The following is a 21843-nucleotide window of genomic DNA, read 5'->3' as shown; positions in this document are numbered from 1 at the left end:
TTCTAAGATATCATCCCTCCTTACTGCAGTAATTGACTCCTTGATCAACAGTGCAATGCCACCTCCTCTTTTATCCCCTCCCCTGTCACGCCTGACGATTCTATACCCTGTAATATTGAATTGCCAGTCCTGTCCCTCCCTCAACCATGTCTCTGTGATAGCAATAATATCATAATCCCATGTGCTAATCAACGTCCTCAATTCATCTGCCTTACTAGTAAGACTCCTTGCATTGAAATAGATGCAGTCCAACCTTGCATTTTTCACTTGTGCCTTACCAGGTCTATATTTGCTCTGCCTTCCAGACAGACTCACTTTCTGTTCTATACTACCCCTTATTTTATCTCCACTCTGTATCCCATCCCCCTGCCAAATTAGTTTAAACCCCCCCAACAGCACTTGAAAACCTCCCAGCAAGGATGCTTGTCCCATTCCGGTTCAGGTGCAACCCGTCCAACTTGTACAGGTCCCACCTTTGCTAGAAACAGACCCAGTGATCCAGGAAACTAAAGCCCTGCCTCCTGCACCATCTCCTCAGCCATGCCTTCATCTGCTCTATCCTCCTATTTCTAAACTCACTAGCACGTGGCACCGGGAATAATCCAGAGATTACAGCCTTAGAGGTCCTCCTTTCTAATCTGCTACCTCGCTCCCTAAATTCTTGTTGCAGGACCTCATCCCTTTTTCTACCTATGTCGTTGGTACATATGTGTATCACGACCTCTGGCTGCTCCCCTTCCCCTTCAGAATGTCCTGCAGCTGCTTCGTGACATGCTTGACCCGAGCACCAGGGAGGCAACATACCATCCTGGAGTCACATTTGCGGCCACAGAAACACCTATCTGTACCCCTTACGATAGAATCCCCTATCACTATAGCTCTTCCACTCCTTTTTCTCCCCTGCTGTGCAGCAGAGCCATCCTTGGTTCCATGGATCTGGCTGTTGCTGCTTTCCCCTGGGAAGCCATCCCCCCAACAGTATCCAAAGTATATCTGTTTGAGAGGGGGATGGCCACAGGGAACTCCTGTACAACCTGCCTGTGCCTACTACTCCACCTGGTGCCTGTGCTGCCTGTGCTGCCATTATCTGCAGTGTGACCACCTCTCTAAATTTGCTATTCACGATGTCCTCAGCATCACGGATGCTCCACAGTGAATCCATCCGCAGCTCTAGCTCCATAATGCAGGTAGTCAGTAGCTGCAGATGGATATACTTCCTGCACACATGGTTGTCAGGGACACTGGAAGCATCCCTGATTTCCCACATAGCGCAGGAGGAGCATATCACGGGTGGGAGCTGCCCTGCCATGACTTTCCTTTAAATTAATCAGTTACTCCCTTTAAAAATTGCTAATTACTCTTGGGGCCTTGTTCTACTCCAAACACTACCCAGTACAATCAAAAGCCCTTAATAAATTACACTAATTAAAAATTTTTTTTTAAAAATACCCTTTCGTACTACTCACCTTATCACTTGAAGTTTTTTTTTAAAAACTTTCCCCTTTTTAAACAATTTAAAAGCACTAACAACTGTTACTTACCTTACCTTGCAGAATTCCTGTGATGTCACTGTAAGTTCTTTTCCTCTTTTCGAGTCTCAGCGCGTGCCGAGAGACACAGGGAGTCTGCCGCCGCACGGGATCAGCTTCCTCGCAGGTCTGCCAGTCGCCGCTCCGCTCCGCTCCGCTCCCAGGTAAAGGAATGAGGGCCTTGAGCCCCGCTTTTTATTTACAGCTGCCGCTCCGGATCAGCATCCTCGCAGGTCCACCAGCCGCTGCTCCGTTCTGCTCCCAGGTAAGATTGAAGTAATGATATTTTCACCAAAATGCAGATGGTACCACCATTGTAATGTTACAGAATTCATCACTATAACATCAGCACTCATTTATTAGATTCAAATCTATACTAATACAGTTCAGAAATCTATATAGAAAGCAGGGCAGTCCCTGTTTGGGCAGTTGATTATGTCTTCATGCCACTCTTGACAGAAACATCTGGATAATTTGCCAGAGTTACTTTTTCTACTTGTGAAAACAAAACAGTGGATTGTGGATTGTATAACTATTCTGGGTTCAGGCTACAATTTATTCCAATTTATGTGACTATCCTTGTTCTTGAATATTCCAAACTTTTCGGTTTAAAAGTGTGTTTAAACTAAACTATGCAGCCCTGAATAATCCACTATTTAGTTCAGCACTAAATACAACGTGCAAAAAAACACTGGCCGGAAATTTACCAGCCTTTTGATGATGGGCTGGGAGATGAGAAGACTGGCAAAATGGCATGGAAGGCAATTGGTGGGAAAGTAGGTAGATGTGCTGCCTGCTGGGTACCCAATTGAGCTGTCTAAATGGCCAATTAAGGGCCTCTTCCCTCCTCCATGGGCATTTTACAGCAGTGGTGGAGACCCGCCATTGCATGGGGAGACAATCCAATGCAACCTGCAGGCCGGTCAGCCTGGCCCCAGCATCCCCATTTACCCGTCTTTGAGGGTGCCCAGCCATCTCTGTGCCCTCATCCTGAAAGTGCAGGCCCAGAAATGGCCAACACTAGAGGTGGCAGTCACTTTATTGGCGATTGCAGGGAAGATGCCTCTCTGGGTCCTGCCACCAGCCTAAGCAGGCTCGACTTCTGCTTTCAGCCTCGATGCCGGGACCTCAGTCATCCCAGTAAAATTCAGCTGACTATTTTAAATTATTTAGGCATTACATCAAATTAAATGCTCTGAGATTCTGTATTTTTCTTTAAATGTATAGTGCATCTATTCTTTTTTTTCTTTCTTTTGGGCCTCCTTATCTCGAGAGACAATGGATACGCGCCTGGAGGTGGTCAGTGGTTTGTGAAGCAGCGCCTGGAGTGGCTATAAAGGCCAATTCTGGAGTAACAGGCTCTTCCACAGGTGCTGCAGAGAAATTTGTTTGTTGGGGCTGTTGCACAGTTGGCTCTCCCCTTGCGCCTCTGTCTTTTTTCCTGCCAACTACTAAGTCTCTTCGACTCGCCACAATTTAGCCCTGTCTTTATGGCTGCCCGCCAGCTCTGGCGAATGCTGGCAACTGACTCCCACGACTTGTGATCAATGTCACACGATTTCATGTCGCGTTTGCAGACGTCTTTATAACGGAGACATGGACGGCCGGTGGGTCTGATACCAGTGGCGAGCTCGCTGTACAATGTGTCTTTGGGGATCCTGCCATCTTCCATGCGGCTCACATGGCCAAGCCATCTCAAGCGCCGCTGACTCAGTAGTGTGTATAAGCTGGGGATGTTGGCCGCTTCAAGGACTTCTGTGTTGGAGATATAGTCCTGCCACCTGATGCCAAGTATTCTCCGAAGGCAGCGAAGATGGAATGAATTGAGACGTCGCTCTTGGCTGGCATACGTTGTCCAGGCCTCGCTGCCGTAGAGCAAGGTGCTGAGGACACAGGCCTGATACACTCGGACTTTTGTGTTCCGTGTCAGTGCGCCATTTTCCCACACTCTCTTGGCCAGTCTGAACATAGCAGTGGAAGCCTTACCCATGCGCTTGTTGATTTCTGCATCTAGAGACAGGTTACTGGTGATAGTTGAGCCTAGGTAGGTGAACTCTTGAACCACTTCCAGAGCGTGGTCGCCAATATTGATGGATGGAGCATTTCTGACATCCTGCCCCATGATGTTCGTTTTCTTGAGGCTGATGGTTAGGCCAAATTCATTTGCATCAAATTCTAGTGACACTAAAGCAAAATACTGCCGATGCTGGAAATCTGAAATGAAAAAAACAAAAAATGCTGGAAATACTCAACAGGTCTGGCAGCAACTGCAGAGAGAGAAACAAAGTTAACATTTCTGGTCTGTGACCTTTCATCAGAATGGTACATACCTGAAAAGCAGGATGTTCAGGACTACCACATCTTTATGCAAGCTCTGAGGTCAATCTCTGAGGATATGGGCTAACTGACAGTTGTGACCTGCATCTACAGCCCTCAATTGCAGAACTCCAGGGCAGCATTCTCTTCACTTCAGACACTAATGAGTGCTTGGCAACTTTGTGAGCTTCCAGACCGTGGCATTCAGGCTTTCAGTACCTGATAGCAGCCTGGTTGTGATGCTCAGTTTGGGGTCAAATAAGATGCCAAGATTGCCAACAGGTTCAGCCTGAAACAATGAACAGTGAAGGGATTGGACTCCTAGCAAAATGGTAGGAATTTGCAGTAGGGGCTGAAGACAATGACTTTGGACTTGTTGAGTTGGAGGAAATTGCAGCTCATCCAGGACTGGATATCGGAAAAGTAGTCCGGCAACTCAGAGTCAGTGGAGAAGTCAAAGAGAGGTGATGGAGAGAATTGGATCAACATACATGTGGCAACTAACCCCATGTCTGCAGATGATGCAAGCAAAGGGCAGCATGTAGATAAGGAAGAGGAATGGGCCAAGGATAAATCCTCGGATACTTCTGAGGCAATGATGCAGAAGTGGGAAGAGAAGCCATTGCTGGAGATGTTCTGGCTCCTTCTGAATGATTGATTGGAACCAAGTGACAGCGATCCCACTGAGCTAGAAAATGGAGGGGATGCACTAGAAGATGAACACATGCTCGATTGTGTTGAGGGCTGTACAGAGTGCAAGGAAGTATAATGCACCATTGTCAGAGTCACAAAGCATGTCATCTATGACTTTGGTTACAGCCATTTTAGTGTTGCGGTATAGGTAGAAAACTATGGATTTGGGAGATGATAACATGTTCAAAGACTTGAGAGGGAAGGGAGGGTTGTTTTTGCAGGAGGTGAGGCTGGTGGTGGTGGCAGGCTGTGGCAATTACATTTTTAAGGGAAGGGTGAAATACTCAAGAAACAGAGATCATTTACAATATCAGCTAGCAATGGGCCCAGTAAGGGAAATTGGGTGGTCAATAGTTTAGTGTGAATGAGATCAAGGAATCTGGAGGTGGATTTCATGGACAACATTAATTCAGAGACAGCATGCTAGGAGAAATACGAGAGAAAGGTTAGACTTGGTGGGCAAAAGAAAGAGGGCAAAGCAGCTGAATGGATGGTGTCAACCCCAGTGACAAAGAAGTCCATAAGCTCTTTGCAGTAGTTGTTGGAGGTGAAGGTGGAGGTTTATAGAGATGATTGCTTGATGTGGAAAAGAATCCAGGGGTTATCTTTGATCTCTCGAATAATCTTGGAATAGTAGACAGTTTAGAAGAGGAAAGTATGACCTGATATTGCTTGATGTGGTCCAGCCATATCTGGTAATGGATAGCTAAACCAGTTACGTGCCAGATGTGCTCAAGACTGCATCCCTTGGACTTCAAATAAGTAAAGGGATATGGGAACAGAGTGGGCACATGAGATATGAACTACTGCTCTTGTGGAGGATAAACAACACAGATTGATTAGGCTGAAATAAGAAGAAACCTCTGTATTTCTATGGCTAACATCTTGATTCCAGAAGAAGACACTTCATAACACATCAATGCTATGTCATATGTTTTATACAGTCTCCTCCATGAATAAACTAAACATGATAAACAACATCCTATGTAATATTTTATTAAGGTGGCACATCGCTACAACATTCGTTCCTGTAACTTGGCTGTCAAAAATTACATATTTTACAAATTGTTAAAATTTCTAGCTCCGAGACTTAATTCCTTTACAAATACTATAAAAATAGTAATGCATATTAACGTGTCAGCATATGGTAGTATTGGTAAGTGGAAAATATTCCCTTCTTTATTTTATCCCTTGGACTGTCAAATACAAAATGAAGCACCAGTACTCAACAGTAAGACAGTAACGTCCAACAGTATTTAGAATTAGGGAATATTTGCTCTGACAATGACAGGGAGATGGACATTTAAACTAACACATGACAAATTATTGAAATATAGCATTTCATAGCAAGTAAGGCAGTCTGAGAAGTTATTACTGGATAAAATAACTGCATATCCATATCAGAAATTAATTCAAAATAAAGAACAATGGCCATGCAGCAGCTTATAAACAGGGCAGTTTCACTCACAGTTATAATTTGACTGCTGAGCATGGATTAAAGCACCAGAACTCAGCATAAATTTTTAAGAGTTTGCTGATTGAGGTACAACTGATTGAGGGGCGGCACAGAGGCGCAGTGGTTAGCACCGCAGCCTCATGGCTCCAGCAACCCGGGTTCAGTTCTGGGTACTGCCTGTGCAGAGTTTGCAAGTTCTCCCTGTGACTGCGTGGGTTTCTGCCAGGTGCTCTGGTTTCCTCCCACAGCCAAAGACTTGCAGGTTGATAGGTAAATTGGCCATTATAAATTGCCCCGAGTGTAGGCAGGTGGTAGGAGAATGGTGGGGATGTGGTAGGGAAAATGGGATTAATGTAGGGTTAGTATAAATGGGTGGTTGTTGGTCGGCACAGACTTGGTGGGCCGCAGGGCCTGTTTCAGTGCTTTATCTCTAAATAAACATAAAATAAATAAATAAAAAACTGCCTGAAGCATTATCTATCCTAAAGTGACAGAAAGCAACACAAGCGGCTGAAACATAAAAAAGTGATGTTTCAATCTTGGTTTTTATTCTTTGAGTGACATCAAAATAAACCTTTCTATCACAGTTTATCCTGCTTTTGGCCCATAACAAAACCTTGCATTTATACTTCACCTTTAACATAGTAAAGCATCCCAAAGCACTTCATAGGATGATATCAAACAAAATTTGACACAAGCCAAGCTTGACAAAAGAAGTTAGATTAAAGCAGCATCTTAAAGGCGAAGCGAGAAGTAGAGAGACGGAAAGGAATTCCAGAGCTTGGGACCATTTCTCCTGAATTAATACTAATTATTATGTGTAGGTAGCTGACATTTTCAGATAATTGAACCCGCCACACCAATGACTAAAACAATAACCGTTTATGTTGGGAGTCTGCTAATGGTGACATTTATGCTATTCAAGGATACATTTACAAACTCATCCCATCTTCCTGATTGAGGAAGATCTCATCACTGTTTGAAAAGAGGAACAACGTTGTTAGGAAAAAGTGGGAAACAATTTTTAAAAATGCACAACTTCCAGACTGTACAGCAATAAATCGGTGCACATCTGAGAGTGCAAAAGTAGATGCAAGTTCAGAAGGTTCTGTCTCCATTAATTAAATAATTCCCATCATGTTCTATATTACTGTATGTGCAGAGGAGGAATACCTGTGGAAAGGGTAATGTGTGAAATATTTTCAGATTTCTTTTAATGGAAAATTAATATTTGCTGACTGGACTCAAATCTGTAAGAGAAAAATGTTGTATGATTGCCTCGAAGAGTGATGTCCTTTAAAGATGAGACTGAGTCACTCTGAACTGCAACATCTCGAGGAAGGTTCTGTAAATAGTTAGCTCTGTGCTGTATAATAGTTTAGCTTAAATAAACCTGTTTAAGATCTTCAATCAACTGAACTCCATTTCACTTATGTTGCATCAGACAACATGAAAATAACTCATTATATGGTGGCAGCTGTGGGGAGAAGACAGAATCCAAGATTGAAGACCACAGGGAAAACAGCTTTAAAAACTACTTTCTTACAGCTAAAAGAGAGAAAGTTTAAAAATAATATTGGCCCAAACTGGGAAAGAAAAAAAACTTACCTCAAGCTATAGAAGACAGAGTGCTGAATGACAGGCTGCAAATCAATCACTGTTAGCAGGTGAGTCATTGTTTCGACAGTCCAGGAATCCCCGTTCAAAAAAAGCTTTGAGGTCCTGGCAAAGTTGATTTTTTAAAGGCTCAGTAAAAGTAAAAAAACAGGGAAAACCCAATCCCTATCTCAGGATGATCAATTGTTTTCAAAGGCTCCCCTCCCAGGCTGATTGAAGTCAGCACCATTACAGGAGGTGGCCAATAGCAAAAAGCGTGGGAATCCTCCATTCATGCAGCTCGCAGCTGAAGCTTAAAAAAATCAAACTATTCGAACATGAAGAGCTTTCATTCACTCAGACAAAGTTTAAACAACCCCTATAAAACCACTCTAGCATGAAGAATTGCCTATTGAACAATCGTACAAACAAACTCTAGAAGAGAAAAAGAAAAGCACTTAAAATGCCAATTGCACAACTATGGAAACAGACAGACTAGAGTTATGGAAGCTATAGAAACAGACAAGCACTGTTAAACACCCACATCTGTCAATCAAAGCAGCCAAGAGAGGGTTTTTAAAGGGAAAGCAATACAGAGTCACAGAACCAAGTCTTGAAGCAAGTTTTAAGCAAAAGAACAACAAGAAGATGGGTATCAAATTTCCCAGCTTGAACTGGAAAACCATGGATATCCTATCTGAGTTCCAGCTTTTCAAGCAGAAAATGCAGTGATGCTTCACTGACCAAGTGATTACAGAACCAGAAAAAAGCTGTAAAAATAATGATAGCAATTGAAAATGAGGGATTACACATAATCAATACCTCAGGATTATCTGAAGAGGGCCATAAAGAACCTACAAAGATATGGAAAGCACTAGAAGATAAGCTCTGATTAAGAGTGAATTTTAGAATTCACCGCCTGGAATTGATGTCCTACAGGCAACAAACACAGGAATCAATAGACTAGTTCATCAGTAGATGCCGAAGCAAGGGCAATGAATGTGATTTTTCAGAAGCTGTGCTGTCAGACCGAATAATGGAGCTGGTGATTGTCTCTACACCCATTGAAGTGTTTCAGAAGGACTTCTTGGGAAAAAAGAAAGGTTACAGCATTGATGCACTGCTGGAAGATGGCAGGAAATACAAAGCCATTGTAGCTTCACAACAGCATCGGCAAGTACTAGGTGCAGCTATCAGTATCGGCACCATAACCAGGTCGAAAAGAGCGAGCAAGTTGTGTGGTAAGTGTGGTTGGTCCCACTCACTGCGATGTTGTCCTGCTTTTCAAGACCTGTGCAAGGCGTTTGGTGCAAAGGGACACTGAGCCCACCTATGCAAGAAATCTGGCTCCGAAGACACAACCAGAAGTCACAGTAGGGTGCCGACAAGCAGACGACAGGTGCAGAAAACAATGCAACAGCAGCAAGGGGAGCTCCAGAGACCAGCGTAAAGGCAAGCTGATACACGAAGTCCACGGCAAATTAGGCCTGAAACAAGACTCAGAGAGAGAAGCAATTCCCTGCCAAAAGATGAACAGGCCTTCCACATTGTGTACCTGACACATCATGTTGATGAAGTCAAACAGCTGCAAGCTTTCACCACCATTAACATCATGTGCTCAAAGAAAGCTGGCAAACATACACCAGGGTTAAGACTGACACTGCTGCTAGTACAAATATCCTACCAGTCTGAGTCCTGAAAGATATGTATTGAAATCTCTGGAAATCAATGATACAACCGACAACTGCCAAGTTATCTGCATATAACGGGTCACCCATCCTTTGCAGTGGAACACTACAATGCAATGCAGCTATGGCAAGTCGGCATGGAACCCACAAATATTCTACCTAGAAGACATGAGCGGACCAGCAGTGGCAGGACTACCAGCATGTAAGGACCTCAACTTCATAACTATCCATGACAGCATTGCCAAGGAGAAATCTCCAAGGACCGGAACCTGCTCATAGACTCTGACCAGAATCAAACGATGAAGTCTGGAAATTCAGCAACAGGACAACTATGCCGCACCTTCACTTCTGCTCTCTAGAGAACCAGTAGCACTCCAATGAGACAGAACAAACAGGTACCTCCATAAAACCAAGTACTCTTCCCCCACAAGTCCTCGACCCTGAGCCCCAAGCCTTCAGATGTGGAGGATGAGGAGAGGCGAATGACATGCAATGTCCTGAACTGGCGGAGGAGGAATGAGTTGAAGCATTGTCTGTTGGCTCTTTGAGATGAGGTGCCAAAACTTTGCAAGAATGACAAGACCTCAAAGGTGGTCATCTTGAGAAAAACAACAATGTTAGTTGGCTGCAGGCAGAGCAACAGAAACTGAATGCAGAGAGGGAGAAACTTCAGAAAGAACAGCAACAGATGAGACGTAAACGCCCCGAGCAAGAGTTGTCAAACCACTGAGATGATATATAAAGTCATAGTCATAGAGTTAGACAGCACTGAAACAGGCCTTCGGCCTATCAGATCTGTGCTGGCTATTAAGCACCTATCTTTTCTAATACCATTTTTAAGCACTTGGCCCGTAGCCTTGTATCCTATGGCATTTCAAGTGCTCATCTAAATACTTCTTAAATGTTGTAAGGGTTCTTGCCTCTACCACCCCTTCAGGCAGTGTGTTCCAGATTCCAACTACCCTCTGGGTGAAAACATTTTCCTCAAATGCCCTCTAAATCTCCTGCCCCTTACCTTAAGTCCATGCCCCCTGGTTATTGACCCGTCCACTAAGGGAAAAGTTTCTTCCTATCTATCCTGTCAATGCCCCTCATAATTTTGTAAACCTCAATCAGGTCTCCCCTCAGCCTTCTCTGCTCTAAGAAAAACAGCCCTGGCCTATCCAGTCTCTCTTCATAGCTGAAATGCTCCAGTCCAGGCAACATCTTGGTGAATCTCCTCTGCATCCTCTCCAGTGCAATCACATCTTTCCTATAGTGTGATGACCAGAACCGTACACAGTACTCCAGCTGTGGCCTAACCAGCGTTTTATACAGCTCCATCATAACCTCCCTGCTCTTATATTCTATGTCTCGGCTAATAAAGACAAGTATCCCATATGCCTTCCTAATCAGCTTATCTACCTTTTCTGCTGCTTTCAGTGATCTATGGACAAGTACACTAAGGTCCCTCTGACCTTCCGTTCTTCCTTGGGTCCTTCCATCCATTGTATATTCCCTTGCCTTGTTAGTCCTCCCAAAATGCATCACGTCACACTTCTCAGGATTAAATTCCATTTGCCACTGCTCCGCCCATCTTACCAGCCCATCTATATCATCCTGTAATCTTAGGCTTTCCTCCTCACTATTTATGACACCACCAATTTTAGTGTCATCTGCAAACTTACTGATCATACCTCCTATATTCACGTCTGAATCATTAATGTACAGTACAAACAGCAAGGGTCCCAGCACTGATCCCGACAGTACACCATTGGTCACAGGCTTCCACTCGCAAAAACAACCCTCGACCATCACGCTCTGCCTCCTGCCACCATGCCAAATTTGGATCCAATTTGCCAAATTGTCCTGGATCCCATGGGCTTTTACCTTCTTAACCAATCTCCCATGTGGGACCTTACCAAAAGCCTTACTGAAGTCCATGTAGACTACATCAACTGCTTTACCCTCATGGACTTTGAGTCTCCATATTTGTAAATTTCACAATCTCTATACTTGTGTAAATAATTTTGATGTTATCTGAATTTATGTATTTTTACTTTTAGCATACGAGACTTATCTTTGGAAAGAAGGTGGATGTTGTATGATTGCCTTTAAGAATGATGTTCCTTTAAGATCTTAGTATGCTAATGAGCTTAGTGTCAGGATGTGGTCATGTGATTACAAGCCTGAGTCAGTGTGTAACTGGAACACCGAGAGGAAGGTTCTGTAAATAGTTAGCTCTGTACTGTACAATATTGTGGCTGGAAATGAACCTGTTTGAGATCTTCAACCAACTGGGCTCCGCGCATTTTATTTCTGTTGCATCAGACAACATAAAACAAACTCATTACAAAAAATACAGGTAAGGACAGGAATGTGTTTGTTGGGAAATAATTGAAGAATATTTAAATAGGACTTTTTTGAACACACAGATAAAGGAATCTTTTGTGCATTTTTAAAAATAAATTCAATTTAAGAGAAAATATAAGCCAAGGGCCTGGAATAAAAATAATTTGTATTTATTCATATCTGAACCATGGGTAAACTAGGCCCTTTTCATTGTTAAGTTGCAAAGAATTTCTTACCACAAAAGTTCCTTTATAAAGTAAAATCTGAAGAAATAATCTATTATTTTACAATGTTAAGTGCTAGATTGAATAAATGCAAGAGCCTGTTAATACACACTTCTCCAATGGTGTAAAAATCATGTCAACTTTGCAATGTAAAGCTATTGAAAGGCCATTAGTTTACTGCAGTTGCTTTAGAAACCATTGTAGTTTGGAAATGTACACAGAGGTTCATCTGGTTTATTTGGTTAGCGGAACATGTGGTAAAACAACATTACTGTGTCAGTCAGACAGAGCCAATAAAGGGTTGATTCCACTCATTGTTTAGTCTGTGTAGGAACAGCAATGGGCTACAAGGGGCAAGACCGCCCAAATAACAACTCCAAACCTGCTTCCAATAATCTATAAATGTCTTTGGTTATTCAGCAATCCAAATTCGCCGTAGGTTTATTCCAAACACAATTGCCATTACTGCAAATTGAATTTTCTATTAAAATACAACATATGTTCAGTATTCATTTTTATGGAAAAAAGCGTTATCTCTACTTGCTCTTCATGATGATTATGAGGAAAATTACTGAGGTAGATTTGCAACTTACTGCCCAGGTGTAAAACTGACATTGCTGATTGGCTGTCTGTTATAGGAACTGTTCACTGGCCAGGAAGTAACAAGTGTCACACTACTCCTGTACTCAAATCCTCTTGTGATAAAGGCTAACATACCATTAGCCATCCTAATTGCTTGCTGCATCTGCATGTTAGCTTTCAGTGAGTTATAGACAATGACACCCAGGTCCCTTTGTACATCTACACTTTCTAATCTCTTACCATTTAAGAATTACTCTGCACAACTATTCCTCCTACCAAAATGGATAACTTCACATTTTTCCACATTATATTCCATCAGCTACGTTCTTGCCCATTCACTAAGTTTGTCCAAATCCCCTTGAAGCCGCTTTGCATCTTCCTCACAACACACATTCCCACCTAGTTTTGCGCCATCTGCAAACTTGGAAATAATACATTTGGTTCCACATCCAAATCATTGATATATATTGTGAATAGCTGAGGCCCAAGGACTGATCCTTGTGGTACCCCACTCGTCACAGCCTGCCAACGTGAGAATGACCGTTTATTCCAACTCTCTGTTTTCTGACTGTTAACCAATCCTTAATCCTTGCCAGTATATTACCTCATATCCCATGTGCTTTAAATTTGCTAACCAACCTCCTGTGGTGGACTTTATCAAAAGCCTTCTGAAAATCCAAGTTTTCTACGTCTATCCCTTTATCATTTCTGTTAGTAACGTCCTCAAAAAACTTCAACAGGTTCGTCAAACATGATTTCCCATTGATAAATCCATGTTGACTATGCCCGATCCGATCATTATAATCCAAGTGTCCATTTATCACATCCTTTAGAATAGATTCTAACATTTTCCCTACTACTGATGTAAGGCTAAAAGGCTGCAGTTCCCTGTTTTCTCTCTCCCTCCCTATTAAATAGTGGGGTGACATTTGCTACCTTCCAATCTGCAGGAACCGTTCTAGAAATCTATTGAATTTTGGAAGATGATCACCAATACATCCACTAGCTCCCTAGCTACCTGTTTCAACTCTGGGACAGAGAATATCAGGTTCTGGAGAGTTATCAACTTTCAGCCCCATTAGTTTCTACAATACAACCTTCTCACTAATGCTAATTTCCTTCAATTCCTCATTCTTCCTAGTCCCTTGGATCTCTAATTCTGGGAGATTTCTTGTATCTTCCTCAGTGAAGACAGACACAAAGTAATCATTCCTTCCTTCAATCAAAAGGTCAGATGTGGGTATGTTCGCTGATGATTGCACAATGTTCAGCACCATTCGTGACTCCTCAGATACTGAAGCAGTCCGTGTAGAAATGCAGCAAGACCTGGACAATATCCAGGCTTGGGCTGATAAGTGGCAAGTAACATTCGCGCCACACAAGTGTCAGGCAATGACCATCTCCAACAAGAGAGAATCTCACCATCTCCCCTTGACATTCAACGGCATTACCATCGTTGAATCCCCCACTATCAACATCCTAGGGACTACCATTGATCAGCAACTGAACTGGAGCAGCCATATAAATACCGTGGCTACAAGAGCAGGTCAAAGGCTAGGAATCCTGAGGCGAGTAACTTACCTCCTGCCTCCCCAAAGCCTGCCCACCATCTACAAGGCACAAGTCAGGAGTGTGATGGAATACTCTCCACTTGCCTGGATGGGTGCAGCTCCAACAACACTCAAGAAACTCGACACCATCCAGGACAAAGCAGCCCGCTTGATTGGCACCCCATCTGCAAACATTCACTCCCTCCACCACCGACGTATAGTGGCAGCGGTGTGTACCATCTTCAAGATGCACTGCAGCAATGCACCAAGGCTCCTTAGACAGCACCTTCCAAACCCATGACCTCTACCAACTAGAAGGACAAGGGCAGCAAATACATGGGAACAGCACCACCTGCAAGTTCCCCTCCAAGTCACACACCATCCTGACTTGGAACTATATCGCCGTTCCTTCACTGTCGCTGGGTCAAAATCCTGGAACTTCCTTCCGAACAGCACTGTGGGTATACCTACCCCAAATGGACTGCAGCTGTTCAAGAAGGCAGCTCACCACCACCTTCTCAAGGGCAATTAGGGATGGGCAATAAATGCTGGCCTGGCCAGCGACGCCCACATCCCATGAATGAATAAATAAAAAATGTAGCTTCTCTGCCATTTCTCTATTCCCAATTATAAATTCTCCTGACTCTGCCTGTAATGGACCCACATTTGTCTTAGCCAAACGTTTCCATTTTACGTACCTATAGAAACTTTTACAGTCCGTTTTTATGTTTTTGCTAGTTTACATTCGTATTCTATTCTCCCTATCTTTGTCAGTTTCTTGGTCCTTCTTTACTGTATTCTAAAATCCTCCCAATCCTCAGATTTATTACTATTTCTGGCAACTTTGCAGGCTTTTAGTCTTATACAATCCTTATACAAACATTCTGAAGGTGGAGGGTGAACAGCCAGTTGTCGTTGTGCACATAGGCACCAATGATATAGGTAAAAAACGGGATGAGGTCCTACAAGCAGAATTTAGGGAGTTAGGAGCCAAGTTAAAAAGTAGGACCTCAGAGGTAGTAATCTCAGGATTGCTACCAGTGCCACGTGATAGTCAGAGTAGAAATGAAAGAATAGTCAGGATGAATGCGTGGCTTGAGAGATGGTGCAGGAGGGAGGGGTTCAGATTTTTGGGACATTGGGACCGGTTCTGGGGGAGGTGGGACTATTACAAATTGGACGGTCTACACCTGGGCCGGACTGGAACCAATGTCCTTGGGGGTGCTTTTGTTAACGCTGTTGGGGAGGGTTTAAACTAATGTGGCAGGGGGATGGGAACCAAATGAGGAGGTCAGTGGACAGTAAGGAGGTAGTAACTAAAGCCTGTCAGGAACTAAATAATGAAGTCAGCGTGACTAGGGGAAAGAGTAGGCAGGGAGCAGATGATGTACGCAAAGGGACTGGTGGTCTGAGGTGCATTTGTTTTAATGCAAGAAGTGTAATAGGTAATGCAGATGAACTTAGGGCTTGGATTAGTACCTGGGAGTATGATGTTATTGCTATTACTGAGACTTGGTTGAGGGAAGGGCATGATTGGCAACTAAATATCCCAGGATATCGATGCTTCAGGCGGGATAGGGAGGGAGGTAAAAGGGGTGGAGGAGTTGCATTACTGGTCAAAGAGGATATCACAGCTGTGCTGAAAGAGGGCACTATGGAGGACTCGAGCAGTGAGGCAATATGGGCAGAACTCAGAAATAGGAAGGGTGCGGTAACAATGTTGGGGCTGTACTACAGGCCTCCCAACAGCGAGCGTGAGATAGAGGTACAAATATGTAAACAGATTATGGAAAGATGTAGGAGCAACAGGGTGGTGGTGATAGGAGATTTTAATTTTCCCAACATTGACTGGGATTCACTTAGTGTTAGAGGTCTAGATGGAGCAGAATTTGTAAGGAGCATCCAGGAGGGTTTTCTAGAGCAGTATGTAAATAGTCCAACTCGGGAAGGGGCCATACTGGACTTGGTGTTGGGGAATGAGCCAGGCCAGGTGGTTGAAGTTTCAGTAGGGAACTACTTTGGGAATAGTGATCACAATTCCGTAAGTTTTAGAATACTCATGGACAAAGACGAGAGTGGTCCTAAAGGAAGAGTGCTAAATTGGGGGAAGGCCAACTATACCAAAATTCGGCAGGAGCTGGAGAATGTAGATTGGGAGTAGCTCTTTGAAGGTAAATCCACATTTGATATGTGGGAGGCTTTTAAAGAGAGGTTGATTAGCGTGCAGGAGAGACATGTTCCTGTGAAAATGAGGGATAGTAATGGCAAGATTAGGGAACCATGGATGACAGGTGAAATTGTGAAACTAGCTAAGAGGAAAAAGGAAGCATACATAAGGTCTAGGAGGCTGAAGAAAGACGAAGCTTTGAAAGAATATCGGGAATGTAGGACCAATCTGAAATGAGGAATTAAGAGGGCTAAAAGGGGTCATGAAATATCTTTAGCAAACAGGGTTAAGGAAAATCCCAAAGCCTTTTATTCATATATAAGGAGCAAGAGGGTAACTAGAAAAAGGATTGGCCCACTCAAGGACAAAGGAGGAAAGTTATGCGTGGAGTCAGAGAAAATGGGTGAGATTTTAAACGAGTACTTTGCATCGGTATTCACCAACGAGAGGGGCATGACAGGTGTTGAGGTTCGGGACAGATGTTTGATTACTCTAGGTCAAGTCGGCATAAGGAGGGAGGAAGTGTTGGGTATTCTAAAAGGCATTAAGGTGGACAAGTCCCCAGGTCCAGATGGGATCTATCCCAGGTTACTGAGGGAAGCGAGAGAGGAAATAGCTGGGGCCTTAACAGATATCTTTGCAGCATCCTTAAACACGGGTGAGGTCCCGGAGGACTGAAGAATTGCTAATGTTGTCCCCTTGTTTAAGAAGGGTAGCAGGGAAAATCCAGGTAATTATAGACCGGTGAGCCTGACGTCAGTGGTAGGGAAGCTGCTGGAGAAGATACTGAGGGATAGGATCTATTCCCATTTGGAAGAAAATGAGCTTATCAGTGAAAGGCAACATGGTTTTGTGCAGGGAAGGTCATGTCTTACCAACTTAATAGAATTCTGTGAGGAAGTGACAAAGTTGATTGATGAGGGAAGGGCTGTAGATGTCATATACATGGACTTCAGTAAGGCGTTTGATAAGGTTCCCCATGGTAGGCTGATGGAGAAAGTGAAGTCGCATGGGGTCCAGGGTGTACTAGCTAGATGGATAAAGAACTGGCTGGGCAACAGGAGACAGAGAGTAGTCGTGGAAGGGAGTTTCTCAAAATGGAGACGTGTGACCAGTGGTGTTCCACAGGGATCCGTGCTGGGACCACTGTTGTTTGTGATATACATAAATGATTTGGAGGAAAGTATAAGTGGTCTGATTAGCAAGTTTGCAGACGACACTAAGATTGGTGGAGTAGCAGATAGTGAAGGGGACTGTCAGAGAATACAGCAGAATATAGATAGATTGGAGAGTTGGGCAGAGAAATGGCAGATGGAGTTCAATCAGGGCAAATGCGAGGTGATGCATTTTGGAAGATCCAATTCAAGAGTGAACTATACAGTAAATGGAAAAGTCCTGGGGAAAATTGATGTGCAGAGAGATTTGGGTGTTCAGGTCCATTGTTCCCTGAAGGTGTCAACGCAGGTCAATAGAGTGGTCAAGAAGGCATACGGCATGCTTTCCTACATCGGACGGGGTATTGAGTACAAGAGTTGGCAGGTCATGTTACAGTTGTATAAGACTTTGGTTCGGCCACATTTGGAATACTGCGTGCAGTTCTGGTCGCCACATTAACAAAAGGATGTAGATGGTTTGGAGAGGGTGCAGAGGAGGTTCACCAGGATGTTGCCTGGTATGGAGGGCGCTAGCTATGAAGAGAGGTTGAGTAGATTAGGATTATTTTCATTAGAAAGACGGAGGTTGAGGGGGGACCTGATTGAGGTGTACAAAATCATGAGAGGTATAGACAGCGTGGATAGCAAGAGGCTTTTTCCCAGATTGGGGGATTCAATTACTAGGGGTCACGAGTTCAAAGTGAAAGGGGAAAAGTTTAGGGGGGATATGCGTGGAAAGTTCTTTACGCAGAGGGTGGTGGGTGCCTGGAACGCGTTACCAGCGGAGGCGGTAGACGTGGGCACGATAGCGTCTTTTAAGATGTATCTAGACAGATACATGAATGGGCAGGAAGCAAAGAGAGACAGACCCTTAGAAAATAGGCGACATGTTTAGATAGAGGATCTGGATCGGCGCAGGCTTGGAGGGCTGAAGGGCCTGTTCCTGTGCTGTAATTTTCTTTGTTCTTTGTTCTTAACTTCCTTTGTTAGCATCTGTCTAGAGAGAAACAGAGTTAACTTTTCAGCTCCAAATTTCTCTACACAGATGCAGCCAGATCTGCTGAGTATTTCTGGCACTTTCTGTTCTCATTTCAGAGTTCCAGCATCTGCAGTATTTTGCTCTTATTTTAGCTTTTATAGTTTGATAGGGTCCTGGATGAAATGATAGATTTGAGGTAGTTAGCATAATTATATTGTGGAAAAACAGGACTTGGCCCTGGCAGTTTGTCCAACCTTCTCTTGCCATACATGGATATCTCAGAAGGGTCAGTATTGTACCAGAGTGGGGTGAGAGTCAATACGCCCACAGACACTTTCAATGGGCTGAATTTGATTAGTTTGTTTGGAGCCAGAATGGAGGCGTGGCGGTGCCAGAGAATAGTGTCAAACCTGTTCGCCTGGAAATCTGATGTCATGACGTCGGTTCCAGATTTAGTCAGCAGCAGGAAAGCACAAGGCAGCATCACCGCCCCTACTATAAGTTAATTTGTCGAACAGCTAGCTCTAATTCATTTGCATGTAATTGATCATGATTCAGTGGAGGCCTTGAGATTAAGTGGATGAAGGTCAGCCATCACATGCCTTCGGATTCCCGACCATTGAAAGGTGGCAGCACTGAGGTGAAACTTCAGTGCTGCGACAGGAAGGTAGCCATGATCAGCACTGGATAGGGAAAGAGGGGGTAGTGGAGGCCATTGTCAGTCGGCAGTGCTGTGTGCTCTGCATGTGTGGTCTTGCACTCGGGTGGTCAGCACAGGCGGGCTCCGTCTCAGATGGTCTGCACAGGTGTGCTTGGTCTCGGATGGTCTGCACGATGGTCATACTAATGGATGGTCTGCACGGGTGACCTTACTGCTGGGTCATCTGCATGGGTGCCTATACTGTTGGGTGAGAGGGTCAGGTGGCCATATTATTGGGCGACAGGATTGGTTATCAGCAAGGGTGGGCGCTGAGGGAGATCAGCGCATAAGCAAAGAGAAGTAGCAAAAGCAAAGTTGCCAAGGCAACTTCCTTTCTGCAAGAACAGTGCTTTGGAGTCCTACTGATCACCTGACATGGGCCTCATACACCCTGTCTTTGTGGACTCCTGTGGTGTGAAGCAGCACCTCCGATGGAGGGAGGGCCAGGAGACAGCTGCACCTGCCAATGAAGTTCAACAGTTAGATCAAAAGCAGCTGGCCATCTCAAGAAGGGCCTACCTGCACCAGGGTGTACTGGACTCACCTCAGATACCTCCCAATGTCAGCGAAGACTGCGACTCTTCAGGGAGGCCCTCACCAACTTATGCGCCATGCTGCAGGATGTGCTGTGACCTATAGGATTTGCTGATCACCCTATGTCCCTGGCCCTGAGGATCTGGATCTTTAGAGGGATCCACTGGGGACATGTGTGGGTTCTCCCAGGCATCAATGAGCTGACCAATGCCTTGTTCAAGAGGGCCAGCGACAATGTGCACTACCAGGCTGACCCTGACAATCAGGCAGAGAGGACCATCAGATTTGGGGCTGTCTCTGGGTTCCCCCAGGTGGAAGGCATGATAGAGTGCATGCATGTGGCCACCAAGGCTCTAACGGACCAGCCAGCTGTCTTCATCAACAGGAAGTGCTTTCATTCAATTAACATTTACTGGTCTGTGAACACCAATAGCATTTCCTGCTGGTGTGTTCCAGAAAAACTTTATAACACAAAACAAACACAAATGTCAAAAACCTGTGAAACCCCAAGTGTGCCTAGGTGGCTTTCTTTATATGTTTTCAAGTGCTTCTACAAAGTGTGACACCTGCACTAGCAACAGGACTGGAGGCAGACTGTTGATCAGGCAGTGCCTTGGCCTGTGATGACTTCAGCAGGCGTCCTCTGGCTGCCTGAGGCTGGAGGGCCCCGAGTGCCTGAGGGTTTCCTGCACAGGTGGGCTAGGCTGACTGACGGAGGGACTGAGGAGCTGCTGTCCACACTCAGAGTGTCCTGACGGGAGGCCCCAGATGGGGAAGTCAGCCTCTCTTCCTCCCTTTCAAGGCTCACTTCAATTTCCCTGCTGACCAGAGAAGGATGAGGGCCTGGAGAAGATTCTAGGTGCCTTACCCTTTTCACACCTTGCCACTGCTGTATTGACCTCATGGCCAAGGTGACGGTGTGCAGGTCTGCGTTTATTTGTGGGATATGATTCTCCATGAGGGTCACCAACCTCTCAATGAAGGAAGTCATGCGCTCATGTGGCAGCACTCATGGCATGGATGGACTCCTCCATCGTCTGTTCATGGCTGCACATGGCCTCTGGCATCTCTGTCAGATGTGGCCCTATCCCTCTTTGTAACTCCAACATGCCCTGTGCTCTTGACACCAGAGGCTGATCATCAGCCTGGGGCTCAGCATGGGCCTGGCCACGCACAGTCTTCCGACTGTCAAAGGCCTCGGCTGACCTGCTCGGGCGTGTGTGTGGTGCTCCCACCAGCTTGTGACCCGGATTCTAAAACCGAGCGTAAACCCACCAAGGTGAAAGTATCTGTGCTGGGGGAAGGTGCAGGAGAGTCATGTGACAGTGCATCCTCTGACTGCTCCTCCTCAGAGGTTGATGGCTGCGTTCCCCTTCTGCTAGGGTCTCCTGCGAGTACTGACCTGCATGACAGAATACAAACATATGTGGGTTCGGCTGTGCAGATCTTGTCATGATATCCATGTCTGATGTGGATCTCCAGAAGTGTGTTGGATGTTGGTTGAAGACAATTCTCAGTCTCTTGTGTGGAGACGCCAGTCTCACCTTCCGCTATTGAGCAGCCGCCCAGTGTCCCTGCCAACTGCAGTGCTTCATTCTCAGTTGCCGAGAGAGGCTGTATGTCTGCAATTCCTCTGCCAGTCTGCTCGATCTCCCTGTTGTTGTGGGCCCGCTTATCCTGCAAGTAGAAAGAGGGAGATAGTCATGTTTCATAGGAAGAGATACAGGGCAGGTGTGCTAGTGGCAGCCCCTTGACCCTGCTGGGGTTTCCTCAACTCTCAGGGGAGGTGATAAGGTTGAGCTTCGTAAGATAGTGGCCTGTGGCTGAGATGCAGCCATGCATCTGGCAGGATATGGTGATGCCTTTGCCAGCGCCTCATGTCATGCTTCCCCCCCCCCCCCGTATAGCCACATGCAATCCCCAAAAAGGAAAGTGGTATGGCGTACTCACCCTGGCAGACCGAAGGTGGTCATTGACTCTCTTGCTGCACTGCACCCATGTTCGGGGGTGACCCCCATGGCTGCTTACTTGCTCTGTGATCTCCGTCTAGGCTTGCTTGGTTAGGCGGGAGGACCTCTTCTTGCCATCTCTGGGGAAGAGGACTTCCCCACCTTTCCCTTGCAGCCTGAAAAAGAATCTCCAGGGAGGCATCGCTAAACAGTGGGGCCACACACGATGTCTTGTCTCTACCATCCTGCAGCGCCCTTGTCGGGCGGTGGGGAGTCCAGGAGTCACTGCAGTATCAGTTTCAGCAGTAAACAGAAAATGACTCAAAGGCAGCAAAAAAAGACAAAAGGAGGGCTGGCAGGGCTTTAAATATGGTGCCAGCACTTGCTCTGGAGTC

Source organism: Heterodontus francisci, chromosome 4, assembly GCF_036365525.1.
Source record: "Heterodontus francisci isolate sHetFra1 chromosome 4, sHetFra1.hap1, whole genome shotgun sequence".
Classification (NCBI taxonomy): Eukaryota; Metazoa; Chordata; class Chondrichthyes; order Heterodontiformes; family Heterodontidae; genus Heterodontus; species Heterodontus francisci.
The sequence above is the reverse complement of the archived record's forward strand: the minus strand, read 5'-3'. Positions refer to the sequence as shown.